Raw genomic sequence first — 12870 nt, 5'->3', positions numbered from 1 at the left:
TGACAGTAGGCTAGTCCTTCTGACGCTGCAGTACCAGTATGCCAAACAATTAATTTAAATTTATGCTATATATGTCAAAAGGTGATTAGCAAAAGAATAACACTTGGGTTACAAGAAAATGGCATTTGACCTTCAGCTAGCCTTAGGGGTTAAAAACAATTTGTATTGCGCAAAATTTATTGTCTGTATGACACAGAGCTCCCACCTTTTAACGCAATTTAGACACAGACTGGCTTTTTACCAGTATTTGCAGAATGCTTTTATGCCAGGAAAAATACATGAAAAAGTTATTTCACCTTAAGCACTGATTCTGTCACCCAAGACTATCAGCTTCAAGTTATTTGAGGTATATGAAACTGTGATGACTATATGTGACAGACATAAATACTAAAGAATAATACTGAAGTTACAGAGTTGATATCCAGGAAGTACTAAGATTAAAGTTACCGTTAGCTTCATAGATCTAACAGACAAGTTGTAAAAAGTATGGTTGCATTTTGTAAAAACTTACATTCACCAATGTGTCTTCAGAAGATACAAAAATATTTTTCTCTATTGTAAGATTTTAGGTGGAATCCTTGTTAGTGGTAGACAGATAAGACTGTTGTTTCCACACGAGCCATCCCAGATACCAATGCAAATGTCTGGAACTGGCAAGGGAAGTATTCATGGTACCAGATTATTAGGAAAAAAAAAATCCCAAACTTTACCCTTTTTTCCTTTGAAAAAACAAAAGTGCCTTCAGATCATTAGAAATGAGGAATAAACTAAACAATACTTCAACTCCAATTTAAAAGCCTCCCCCCCACATCCATTAAAAAATTACCAACAAGGTGATGGTGATGGTGATGGAACATATTTTATGTTACAAAAACAGCCAATAAAATAGATTAATCTTTGAATAAGTTACTATGGATATAAAACGTGGTAGATTTTTTCATAAATCCATTCATACAAACAGTATATTAAAAATTGATGATGATATTCTAGCTATATTCATGGTTGGCATTTTATGTATGTGTGTATGTATGCTTGTAGGTGTGTAGATGTTTAGAGATTTGAAAAACAAAAATGGACAACCCTGAAAAATGTTTGCTATATATCTGTTGTGGTTTGGGCTGGACTGGCCACTAAAATGAATGACAGATGCTCTCTTTAGCTTCTCTCCCATGGGAGAGAAGAATGAGAGAGAGAGAGACTTATGGATTGAAAAAAAGAAACTAAATTACTTCAATTAAATGTTAATAAGAAAATAATAAAAAGAAACTATAATAATATTAAAAATAAAATAATTAAATATATACAGTATATACAAGCCGTGTCGAGCTTCCAGGATGACGATCATGTCACTGGCAGGCAACGTCATGTCTGGGAAAGTCCCAGATTGGACTGAGTGACAGATGGGAACTGAACTCAGGAACTGGATTCAGGGATGCACAGATTGGGATCAAAGGCAGATAAACAGACAGGGTCCTCCCCCCCTCAATGTTGGCCATTGAAGAAAGAGAGCTGACCCTCTGATCCCTCAGCTTTTACACTGAGCATGGGGCAGATGGGATGGAATACCCTGTTGGTCAGTTTTGGGTCACCTGTCCTGTCAGCTCCTCCCTGCAGGTGCAACCCCTCTATGCTTTTCCGCTTCCGACCCTCCGATCTGGTACATACCAAAGTTACCTGACCTTGGATGTTATAGCAATAAATATAAGCAGAAGTCTTTCTGCATACCTTCCCTTGGTATTAACTATAAACATCATGCCTTATGACTCTGGTAGCAGGCACTGTCTGAAGAATATGCCATTAATTTCAGAAAGTTTGAAGAGGCTTAACTGAAAAGTAAAATGACTGAAAAGAAAATAGGTTCTGTATATGCCATACCTGTGGTTTACTGCAGCTGACTGGTACAGATCTCTGTGCTACTTTATATTGCATGGTACCAAATTGCCTTTAATCTCTTTTGGTTTGTATCTTTTCAGTACTCCATCATCAGCCCTTGTTGACTAGATAAAATACAAACAAAACACACAGGAATTACTTTTCCCATAGGAAGAAAACAAGAAGAAGTGAATTGCTTTCCACTGTGTTATCTTCTTTGAGCCAGACTAAATCACATAATGGACAAGATAAAGCCCGTTTTAGGGAGTATTATATGAAGTAATTTACATTTGATGGATATACACAATTAGGAAGAATTTATATGGAGAAGAACATAGTCTACTAATTTTTTTTTTTATTTTTCCTTATTACTTAATCAGTGATAATGATGATGGCCTTAATATTTTCCAAACAGGGCATCCTAGAACAACAGGAAGGGTCACAGACAAGCCATGAGAAAATATAAGAAATAATACAGAATTTTTTCATAGGATATCAATGTGTCTGAAAATTTCCCAAAGGGTCTGAGACAAACATCAATAAAAATATTTGTATCTGAGCAAGACAGGAACAGTCCTGATATAATTACTTTGCACATATTTTTGTAACCATCATTACAGCTAATAACTCTTCTGCTTCTGTTGCCCTGTTTTGCTTCCTGCAAAATTCTGGGTGGGATCCTATCTGAAGGTCAACTTGGAAGCAGCAGAGGAACAATAAACAAACCAAGAGTATGAAAAATGCCTTAAAAAGCAGCTTGGATGGGGTGAAGGTGAGAGGTCGTCAATTGCTAGGACTTCTTTATTTTTACTTTTTATTATAGCTCATTTGCTCATGGAGAGAAAATAAATGAGGGAAGTCCATTTCATTATACATTATTTTTACTTTCTAGCTTGCTTTTCTGAAAGTTCGGAAATGTTTGTTATATGGCTTTCCCATTTCCAATGTTTCTTTTCTCCTGTGTTTTAAGCAGTAATGCTAGGTTCACTAGAGACCTCCTTATGACAACATGTTTTGGTAACTAAAGATTTAAGAACTTGACTATTCAGCCCATGAAATCAATCTGTGTTTAATATGACTCAGTTGTTGTGAAGGCACTAGTTAGGACACCGATGTGTCTATTTTTTGACATTGCCTTGATAGGTGCCATCCTTTTGCCTTACTCCACAGATTAGCATGCTCAGCATACAGATTAGCAGATTAGACACTCCAACAAAGCGTACCTTCAAAGTGTCTGAAAGGATGTCACTAACTGAATTACCCTCTGGGTTGAGGAACTTTTCTTTCCTGAGAAAGAGAAAGGTTACACTGAGGCTGAAAGGACTGTGTGCCATGTTTTCATTACCATTTCTAATGGACAGCCAGAAGACAGAAAAGATTATGTTGCAGCTAAAAACACAGTTCAAACATGTACAACCAGATTTCCCTTTGAAGCTGGAAGTCTTCCCAGGGAGATGGATATGGCTGCAGCTGAAGCAACAATAATTTTTCACGCAGTGAAATACTGCTACACATTCCAAGGCTGCACTACTCCAAGCAAATTACACAGCATTAATGACATCTCACTGTGTGACCACCTGAAAATACCTAGTGCTTTTTTTTCCCCAAAACTCTTTTACCTCACAATTATTCTCCTACAATACCTCTGGTAATAATTCTCAGTAACAGAGATTGGTAGGAGAAACGTCAAAACCTCTGAATTAGTACCATTAACAAGAGAAAGAGAAATTCTGAGACAGAATTTTGAAACTCCAAAATGCAATAGGGGGGTGGAAAGGGTCCTCATGTTTGGACAGAAAAAGAAGAAACCCAGGACTTAGAAGAAGCAACAGACGAATAAATTGCAGCATGAAGATTGTTAGATGATGAACTTCCCGGAAAAATTCTTGCATGAAGAAGAATTTTATGTGACGCATTGAATTTCTCTCTCTTGGCAAAAAGGGGTAAAATCATTAGTTATGACAGACACCTACATGTAGATTTTTCCTGTGCACGGTTGTGCACTGCCTTAGCCTTTAGTCATAGACTGCTCACTCCATCACAAAGGAGGCAATTTATATTGCCCTGGATACTACTATTAGTTTACGCTCCCTCTTCAGGACTGTTGTTGCAGTACATGGTAACCACATTTTTTGGCCTGCCTTCCCAGAAGGCAGCCTGAGAGTCATCACTCCTCACACACCAGAGCTCTCTGCTGCGAGTTTCCTCCCCTGACTGCCAAGAACATCAGATGAATTGGATTTGCAGAAATCCGAACTCCTCGCCTCCAGCTCAGGGCAGCCCAACGCTCCTCTATACAGACTATACATTTCTTCCAGGCCCCTCGGAGTGGCTGACTCATTGTCAGCCTCACGCAGTCTGCCATTTCACTCTCTCTCGCTTCTCATTACACCCCACATAGGCAACCACCATTGCCAAAAGCTGTCCCAAGAGCTGGAATCACCTTGTCTCCAGGGCAGCCTGCTCTACCCTGCTCTCGTACCACAGAGCTGTATTGATGAGCCGGTGCCCGTAGCCTGCTAGCATCAATACCTAGATGCAAACTGGAACAGCAACACATCAGCTGCAGGGGAGCCCAGATACACACAGTATACTTCAAAATGTGGCAATTTTCTTGAGAACAGATGTTCACCCTACCCGTCACTCATATTACTGCAGCCTGGACGGAGAACGTCCTTCTTTCACACATCTTTTGTACCTAGCATACACCCTTCAATTCATACGCACCTTTCACGTCAAGTAAGTAATAGGTAATGAAGGCCTCCAATAAAGCAGAGAAAGCTTAGCGAAACAACAACAAAAAAAGAGGCTGAAGCTGTATAAAGTGGAGTTAAATATAAACCCAACAGTTTTAAAACAACAAGGAATAAACTACCAGAAGACAAACTATTAACTGGTGCATTGAGTTCTTTGTCCCCTCAAATCTCCAAATCAAGTCCACCTGGCTTTGGGAAAGACAAGCTTTAGACTAGCTGCAAAATTAGCTGGATGAAATACTATGGCCTATGTTACACAGTAGGTCAAACTAACAATCTGTTGATCCCTTCTGGCTCTAAAATCTATGAGTCACATAATTCTTCCTAAGTGGTCCCCACAGGGATTTAAGTCTCAGTGACTTAAACCCCTACTATTTCTATTTGCAGTTACATGTTAAAGATTTTATATATTTTTTTACCTACCAGCCTCTCACTTCCAATTTCTTCGCAGTATCCGCCCCCCAAAATGGGTCTCCAAGTAGAACAGCTACAAGTGATTCCCTATCCTTTGCCTTTTTCCATCCATTAACTCCACTGGAAATTAAGTAAACCAGGAATAATGCCAGCAGAAAGGACCGATTTCCAGTTCCTCCTTAAAAATCCCTCTTAAGCAAGATCCAGAATTTAATTACAGCCAAAAAAACACAAGAACTGCACTTAGACCAGTTTTTATCCTGTACTTCTAAGCCAAGATGTCACTAAAACAACAGCTGCATATTATAAATGTGACATGGGATCTAAAATCTCTCTGCACTCAACCAAGCAGTGAAGAAAGTCAGAGATACTCCAGTCTTCAGATGGGTCTGAAAACATGTGAAGGCCTTCAATATGCAGTTTGTCAAGGCATCGGAGTAAACATATACCAAACATGTAAAACATCCGTTGAGGCCTTTCCTGAGAACACAGATTTATATTCTGAAAGAGATCTAGCAAAATCTTGGTCTGAGAAGCAGAGGGTGGGCACTTTGCAAGATCAGCACTCCCTTTGTATTAATAGTAAGTGTAAGCATCTGTCACTGTCACATTGGTCGCTATCTCCTTTTCTTCTGTCTGCCTCCTCTTTCCCTTTCCATTTTGTAATCTTTCCTTGTCTCTCACTTTTTTCTGTATCACTTTCCATTTATACTCTATATCCTCCTAACACTTGACTTTTCCAATGCTGTTTTCTTCTCATATGGCAAACCTGCCCTGTTTGAGCGTTTTCTCTCTCCTTTCTCAGCCACTCATCTATTTCAGTCATATGTTCATGTTCCCAAACATCTTACGCTTCCCATCCATCTTTGTCAGGGATACTCTTCTAGATGCTTGTTTTCTTCAGGCACATATCCATTTACTATTCAATACATATGAGTAACCTGTAGCTGGAAGCCCCGTATTGAACTCCGAATTCACCTATGCAAAAAACACTTTCAGTTCTCCTTCAGTATTTCTGCTACTTTCTCTCTTCCAGATTTCTCTCAGCCTCTCTACATACCAACATGGCCCACAAGTTCTCTAGGTTTTTCCATCCTTCTCATGATTTTGTACTCACTTCTTGCTGCTGGAGAGAAGCAGCGGAGTTGAAGACATTGCATGGGAGACACTTCCAATTGGCATCACCTGCTTAAGTCACCCTTCCCTGCCTGCTAAGAAGCAGGAGCAGCAGCTGCACACCTCTCTTTCTTACAGCCTGCTCAGAAGTGGGGAACATGACAGATCTGGCTAAGTACGAGGGGGGGAGCTGCAAGGAGATGAGGTGAGGGCTGTACGACGAGGTTTCTGAGAAGGTAGGGGCCAAGAGGCGACAGGAGAAACCAAAGGGTCTGCAGGGGAATAAAAGTGGTCACAAAATGCTTCTGAAAATCAGAGAGTTGGATGAAATGAAGGGGCACATCCCTTTCCTGTAGGAGGGGAAGCCTCACGGTACAAAGACGCCTATTATTCTTCTTGCTGTAAGTGGATTTAAAGCTGCAATAATGGAAAACAACAAAGTTAATCTTTTGCCCATTTTCTCCTCTGAAGTTGATCCCCCACATATTGACCCTTCTTAGTACCTGTGTGAGTATTTTCCCTTCCTGTATCCTCCTCAGCCCTCTCTCTGCATATTAAACTAAGCAGCTCACTTCACATTCCCTAAGCTCAGAGGATTTCCTCAGCCCTTCCAAGTCCTGTATGATGCAAGCAAGCCAGACAAACATTTAGCCCTCGAATGTACTTATGTGGCCTCTTGTTTTCCCCTTGTGTGGCTCTGAAGGGTTATGAAAATAAGAGGCCAAACAAATTCATGCCAGCAGTAATTCCAGCCCCACCCTGCAGAATGGGCAGACACCACATGGCCCAAGGAACAGCCAAATTTCATGATTACATTTAAATAAATGTTGATGGTTGAAAAGAGTGCTGTGTTTCCCCCAGTTTTTCTCTCTCCTCATGTTCCTTCACTGCAGGGGGCTATCAGCACCTTGGCTAACTTGGCTGCAGCAGGACAAAAGGAGACTTCGCTCTGCAGGAACAAAAAGTTCCTTTAAAAACTTGAAAATACCCACGTAACAAAGCAGCGTTAGTAAACAGGATTTCAGCAAGCAACACAATGCTTAATGATTTTGGAGGTTAAGAAAAGGCACGGATGAGGTGGGAAGAACCAACTGTTTTTCCAAATATTTTAAGTTCAATATTTGCCAAGAGCTGCAGGAGGGAGACACAAACAGTAATATTAATAACAAAAAATAAAGGATTTAGAACAGTATTTCAGTTCATTTTGCGGGCAGTCTGGGTATATTGTTTGTTTGCTTTGTTTTTTTTCTGGACTTGGCTGCAGGTACCTGTAGTATTAGCTAGACACTCCAGACAGGAATTTAGAGTTGCCTGTTGTCAAATTGTTCACAAACTGTATGAACACCACATTTCTGTGTCTCTCTATCTCCTTGTAGTTTTTCTCATCCTTAATTCTACAGCAGACTTCTATGCTCTGCTTCTGACTGTATATGAACAGTGCTCTTGGGTATTACTGGAATTAAACAGGAACTTCCATGAGCCACTTGAAGAGTAGATTTTTTGTTACCTGCTTTGGGAGGTACCTGAAAAGGCGATACTGCCTATAAATGAAACCTGGTTTTTAAATGACATATATTCAGGAAAACGCAAGACTGTGCTCAGTCCTATTGTTTTCTTATTGAGTTGTTTGATCAGCCATTTCACTTTAGCTTCACTGTGCACTGTGATTTGAATGCTGTCAATACAGATTTAACAGGGCCTGGGAGGTTATTTTTAAAGAACATTGCATGGTCAAATAATTGAGAAAAGTCTGCATTTTTTGGAAGTCCATCTGAAAATTTTGCAGATCTCTATGGTTTGTTTTATAATTTTTTAGTGGCAAATACTGCATTTGTTTTGTTTGGGTTTTTTTTATTATTATTTTATTGTGTTACTAAAGAAACTTTCAGTGTAGCTCAGACCTTGTTGTAACTCATTACTATTACTTCATCTTGAGGTTGCTTGTATTATAAAGAACAAAAATATTAACCACCTTGTAATAGGTAGCTGCCAACTGTAAAAAGACTATGACTCATTTGCATTTTCAACTTCAGTATTTTTTTAGAGGTGAAAATGGGGCTCATGTTCTTATTGGCTTGGCATCACTTATACTATAAGTACAATACCATGATGAAAAGTTTTGAGTCTATTAATAAAACGTGGAAGTTCTCTGACTGTATAAGTGTGAGACAGTGTATTAGTTTGGCATTTTTGGATATACACTCAAGCTGGATTACTTTTGTCTTCCTTTCGCATCTGTTTTTTTCTTTCTCACCTTTCATCATTCTCTCTGCTACTTCTCTGAGCATGGATTGCCAGTGGCAGACTGTTGCAGCTTTGCCTTCAAGATGCTTGAGGGTGTTGTGAAAGGTAAAAAGAGAGCAATAGCATTGTATGAAGGTTTCACAGACAACACAGTGCTGTTTGATTCCCATATCCTCCTTGTAGGTGGCAAGACACCAAGCATCAAGAAACCAAGTGGCGTGAGCATGATGCATTTCTCCATATATCCACACTTGACTATTTGTGAGTCGTGGACCTGTACTGCTGATTAACTGTGCCACAGAAGATGAGAGAGTGCAGCTGGCTGTGCAAGAACCCATCCAGGCTCCTTGACTTATTATCCTGGGACAGAACACAGGACTATTGGGGCAGTTTTTATACAGAATACAGCATAGGCTTGGACTGGGATTATCTCAGTGGAGAGCCAGACCTGTTGTCTCCGCACCATGCATGCTGAACCAGTACCATGGAACCCTCTGGAGATACATCCAAGGGGCTCTTCTTTGCTAGCACGAGGCCATCAGATTTTACGCACTTGTGTTCATGACATATTAAGCATGATCTTGTTCCTACTATGCTGCAGAGCACTCTGGATTCCTAGAAAGCTTGTTAGCTCTGTTGCAATGTGGTGCACTCAGAGAGTCAGTTCAGGTCGGGCACTGTGTCTGAATGAGTAAATCCTCCTCCAGTTTGGAGTGTCAGGGGGGTGCACTGCAGAGATACTCCTAGGTCTGGCCAGTCTTATGAGAACTGGTTCCGTGACTGCTCCCAGTACTTGCATCATCCGTGTTTTTCTACTGTTGGGAAAATGTTTGTTACTTTCCGTCAGATAATGGAGAATTCACCGTAATTATTTTTGGCTGGTGTACTGCTGCTAAGAGCTGTTTCAAAGTGGTGTAATACAGAATAAGCTCATGCCAGTGTATGGTTCCTTTGTTCTGAAGAAAATGGTGTTACTGAAGGTCAGACTAAGAGATCAGAAACCCCAGTAAAAATCCTTTCAGCCTGATGCAGTACAAAGGCTTGAACGAACATTACCTACTTCTCACATCAGTGTCCTATCACCGGGGCAGTCAAGTTCAAAGGAAGGACCTCTGTCTATTCACACTTAACCTACTCTGCTCAAAATACATTGACAGCTACTGGGACAGGAGGACTTTCCAACTTGGTGGTGAACATGACCAGTTTCCATAATAAGGCAGTGTCAGGCCAAGGCGTTGAGAGCAGATCCATCTCAATACCTTCTACCCTGCTGAGTAGGGAGCTATTCTTTGCTTCAGAGTGTTCAAACCACAGTTCCTGTAACCTGAGGGAGGCATCAGCTCTGCATCCTCCATGTCACTGACTGCTTGGGACACTTCACTAATGACTAAAAGCACTGCCATCAGCATTCACTGTCTCAAAAGTATGTGAACTGCCTGCATGATTTGTTTCTGGGAGGGGAGTTTATATGCCTGTGGAAAGAAAGACCAAAAGAAACAAACAGAAAGCCACTAAATTAAGTTTGTTCTGAACAATACATCCATTTTTACTTCTTTTGTTCAACAGAAGGTAAAAACATCTATTATTGACAATATAACAGAAGTTTAAATGGCATGGTAGCCATCATCTTTTTTCTCACATGAATATCTCTACCACTGTGTTCTTAAAGCCTGCCTATAATGACTTCTGCAGTCATTGCTTACAAGCCTCTCTTTATGTTATGTGCCACAATGAAGAGAATTTACTTTCATCCATTTTGTGAACCAAGGCAAAACCCCATAGACTTTTCAAAGTCTAGCTACTGGGCTCTAGCAAGGTGCTGTGGAGCAGTTCTCTTTCAAAAGAATGTTACAAAAAAATGTGAAACCTTTTACACTGGCATAACATGAGAAGACCCTACAGAAATCGAAATGCCAGACTAGCAACCTGGAATTTGCCTGCGTTGCTGACTGGGAAGGGATAAGTGGGAAGAACAGCACAAATTCCTACTCCAGAAGGAAAAACCTGGTTGTGACTCAGACAGGGGAGAATTTTTTCCAAGAACAGTTCATCCTAGTGAAACTAGGACACTCAGGTTATGTTGCCAAGGTCATCGATATTTTTATTTATCTGATCCTTAGAGGGAAATTACCAAGTTAAACGTTGTGGGCTATATCCTCCATGGGGCAAACTGCTGCAGCTCCAGTGTAACCACTGGAGGCACTTAACAGCACCACGGGTTTCATGCTGTTTCTTAGGAGTTCTTTTCTCGTGTTATTTGAGTTTTGCATTACATCCAGTTTTCATAATCTTTTCACAGTTGATTTCTGAAGGTCAAGCTGTTTCACAGTCTGGCTTTTCTATGTGTATCATAGCACCATAGACTGGATAGAGTTGGAAGGAACCTTAAAGATCATCTAGTTCCAACCCCCTGCCATGGCTATGGCCAGGGACACCTACTAGACCAGGTTGCTCAAAGCCCCATCCATCCAACCTGGCCTTGAACACTTCCAGTTGGGCATCCACAACTTCTCTGGGCAACTTGTGCCAGTGTTTCACCACCCTCGAAGTAAAGAATTTCTTCCTAATACCTAATCTAAATCTATCCTCTTTCAGTTTAAAATTGTTACTCCTTGTCCTATCACTACACTCCCTGATAAAGAGTTCCTCCTTTCCTGCAGGCCCCCTTTAAGTACTGGAAGGCCACTATTAAGTCTCTAGGGAGCCTTATCTTCTCCAGGCTAACAGCCCCAACTGTCTCAGCCTGCCTTTGTAGGAGACATGCTCCAGCCCTCTGATCATCTTCATGGTCCTCTGAATTCCCTCTAACAAGTCCATGTCCTTCTTACATTGGGGCCCCCAGAGGTGGACAGAGTACTCCAGGTGGGGTCTCACCAGAGCAGAGCAGAGGGACAGAATCACCTCCCTCGACTGGCTGGCCACCCTTCTCAGGGTGCAGCTCAGGATATGCTTGACTTCCTGGGCTGCAAGCCCACGTTGCTGACTCATGTTGAGCTTCTCATCAACCAACACTCCCAAGTCCTTCTCTTCAGGGCTGCTTTCAATCCATTCTCTGTCCAGCCTGTATCTGTGCCTGTGTTTGCTCCAACCCACATGCAGGACCTTGCACTTAGCCTTGTGGAACTTCATGAGATTCCCACGGGCCCCCTTCTCAAGCCTGTCCAGGTCCCTCTGGATGGCATCCCTTCCCTCCAGCGTGTTGACCGTGCCACACAGCTTGGTGTCATCAGCAAACTTGCTGACGGTGCACTCAGTCCCACTGTCCATGTCACCAACAAAGATCTTAAATAGTACTGGTCCCAAAACTGACCCCTGAGGAACGCCACTCATCACCAGTCGCCACGTGGGTATTGAGCCATTAACCACAACTCTTTGAGTGTGGCCATCCAGCAAATTCCTTACCCACTCAGTGGTCAAATCCACATCTCTCCAATTTGGAGACAAGGATGTCATGCTGGGTAGTGTCAAATGCTTTGCATGTGTCCAGGTAGATGATGTCACTTGCTTATCTGCCTTATCCACCAACGCTGCATCACTGTCGTAGAAGGCCACCAAATTTGCCAGGCATGATTTGCCCTTAGTGAAGCCATGTTGGTTGTCACCGATCACCTCCTTATTTTCCGTGTAATCTTATAGCTGCATGGTTGCAAACAGAATAGTGAAATACACACAAGAAAACTTGCTTGAAGTCAAAAACAATGTAATGAACATGTTGTATTAGCATCTAAAGCAACACCAGGCCAGAAATTCCTGCCACTTGCTGTCTCTTACCTCCTCCTATTCCAAATCAGCTCTTGTTAAATGTTTATATTTTTTTCTCCTTTTACGTACCCCCTGAGACACAGTAACTGTCTAAAGGCTAAAGATAAAACATTGCATTTTTAAAATGTTGAGTCCATATAAGGTGTAACTTCCCCACAAAACAAGATGCACAAAAGCATCTTCATTGTTTTTACAAAGGACGACTCCTTGCCGGAGGCAAGCATTTGAAAATAACTTCTTACTCTAGTTAGTGCCATTTTTGTTATGTCAATGTGATGACTTGCCTCCACAGTTTAAAAATCATGGGATTTAACTTTAGCAAAGTATCAGTATTGAGCTCTCCTTATTTGCCTTCTGAGTGGAAAAGCACTCCTTGCTGGCCAGTAAGGGGAGGCACAAATGTAGTCCCAGATTCACTGGGTGTAAATTTGACCAAATGGCCAGTGTTCCATACTCCCTATTGCTACAGTGAGCCAACAGGCCAGTATTCAGCAGAGTCCTAAGATCAGAAGTTATCTGGTTTTTCAATGAAAGCAGAGATCCTTACACACTCAGATAGCTAGGGTTTTAAGAACACTATCTCTGACAAGAATTCTCCCCTCATACCTTTTGTCTCTAATCACACGCCTGAACTGTAAACTTGACAGGGCAAGTTTTCTCTCTGCTATGGCCAGGGCATACAGGCACTTATTCATCAATTGAAAGT

Source organism: Chroicocephalus ridibundus, chromosome Z (assembly GCF_963924245.1).
Source record: "Chroicocephalus ridibundus chromosome Z, bChrRid1.1, whole genome shotgun sequence".
NCBI lineage: Eukaryota > Metazoa > Chordata > Aves > Charadriiformes > Laridae > Chroicocephalus > Chroicocephalus ridibundus.
The sequence above is the reverse complement of the archived record's forward strand: the minus strand, read 5'-3'. Positions refer to the sequence as shown.